Source organism: Quercus suber, unplaced genomic scaffold (assembly GCF_002906115.3).
Source record: "Quercus suber isolate HL8 unplaced genomic scaffold, Cork oak 2.0 scaffold_55, whole genome shotgun sequence".
NCBI lineage: Eukaryota > Viridiplantae > Streptophyta > Magnoliopsida > Fagales > Fagaceae > Quercus > Quercus suber.
In genome coordinates this window covers 142,869-144,743 of record NW_027069520.1, presented here as the reverse complement: position 1 = coordinate 144,743, position 1,875 = coordinate 142,869, and positions in this window count along the sequence as shown.

Sequence of the window (1,875 nt, the reverse complement as noted above, 5' to 3'; positions counted from 1 at the left end):
ACAAGTTTTATATGCTAAGAGACAAGCATTAAAATTGTGACTTCAATGAGTAATGTTTATTTCACACAAACTATTGCACACAATTATACACACACTTTGCACTAAAATCATGACTTCAAAGTGTGTCCAATAACCAATATTTATTTCACACTGGTTGTATCCAACCATACACATACATTTTGCGTTGAAATTGTGACTTCAATTAGTAGTGTTCATTTCACACAAATTGTTACATATAACTGTACACACACTTTGCACTAAAATCGTGACTTAAAAGTGCAGTATGGGTATGGTTGTGTGCAATATCGGAGTGTGCACTGAGACAGTGAAAACATTAAGACGTTTGTCAGTGCCTTTGTGGCTTGGACAGTTGGGCCTGTTTCACTCACAAGTTACAATTACATGGGCATGGAACAATCTTAATTGCATGCGACTTTGGCATCAAATAAACTAAACAAACAACTACCGAATTCATCATATCGCCAGCATTTTCAATATTTAGACTAGTTTTGTAGACTGTTGCCATATGATATATGGTTCATTTTGAAATGCAAACTTCATTTTAAAAAAGATTTGAGAGCGCAATGTTACTGAAGGAAACAGTGCAAGCATTATGATGATTCTTTTTCTTTTTTTTTTTAAAGAGAAAGATAGAAATTTTATTCACTTGTAAAATTTTGGATTGCAATGTATTCTTTAGCAATGGAGGTATTTCGCCGAGTCAACTCTTCTGGGTCTCAATACAAAAGGCATACTATGCTGACGTTCATTTTAACAGACCTTTTTTTTCGTTGACTTGGGGACTCACATATCTAGACTTTCAGTACCCCCACTGAAACTTCACCCCATCTGCAAAGAAAGAAAACCCAATGCATACGGTATTACATTTCAATGTCCTCTATTCCCATTAAATGAATGTTGGTTTCTTCTCATTGTTTGTCAAGATTCTAGAGCCACACCAACTCGAGCTTTATCTTTATCCCAATGTCAGTGTGAAAAGGAGAAATTGGTACTAGGAAACAAATTTTCAAAGTCAAAAAGTTTTGCCCGGCTTATATAAAGGAGACTAAGACTCTGGACAAAAAAAGAAAACGAACTTAGTTCAGTCTTTCGATTATAAATTTGTATCTTTTTATAAAAGAAAGTATTAAAAAGTGAATTAGCATTTTTTGAACAACCATGAGTTCAAAATTATCTTTTTGTATAATTGTATTTTGATTTTGATCACAATGGTGGTAGCATAGCAACTCTATTATGGTTAGGAGGCATTTGATCTAATTTGGGTATTCGAATAAGAGACTCAAAGTTCTGGTTATTTTTCTTTGAATTTTATGAGTCTTTTGACTAAATATTATTGAAATTTGAATTTATGGGTGTTATGTTCCAAAGATGCCAAACTAAGGGGAAAAGGAGAGAGACTCTAACAACAAATTCGATACTTACTTTTATATTATTAATTTATTATAAGACCAATTATCTTTACTTACTTTATACAAACTGGAAGACTCCCTTATTGATTGTTTGGATTTTAAATATATATGAATCTTAAACAGTTAAACCATCAATTAATCCGATCAAAAATAAATTAAATAAACCATCAATATAAATATGCCCAAAGCATCAAACTCATTGTCCAATTATTTTTAAGAACATTTCCCATAAATTATTGAGATGAAAATATAGAAAACAGATCATCAATCAATCAACTATAAGGTTCTAAATAATGGCATTCATAATCATTTTGATTAATCCTAACAATAGTTTTAAATATTTATTAGTCCTAAACTGTCAATTAATCCACTCAAAAAATAAATAACTAAACCATCAATTAATGAAATGCTCAAAGCCTCAAATTCCTTGTCTAATTTTTTTTGT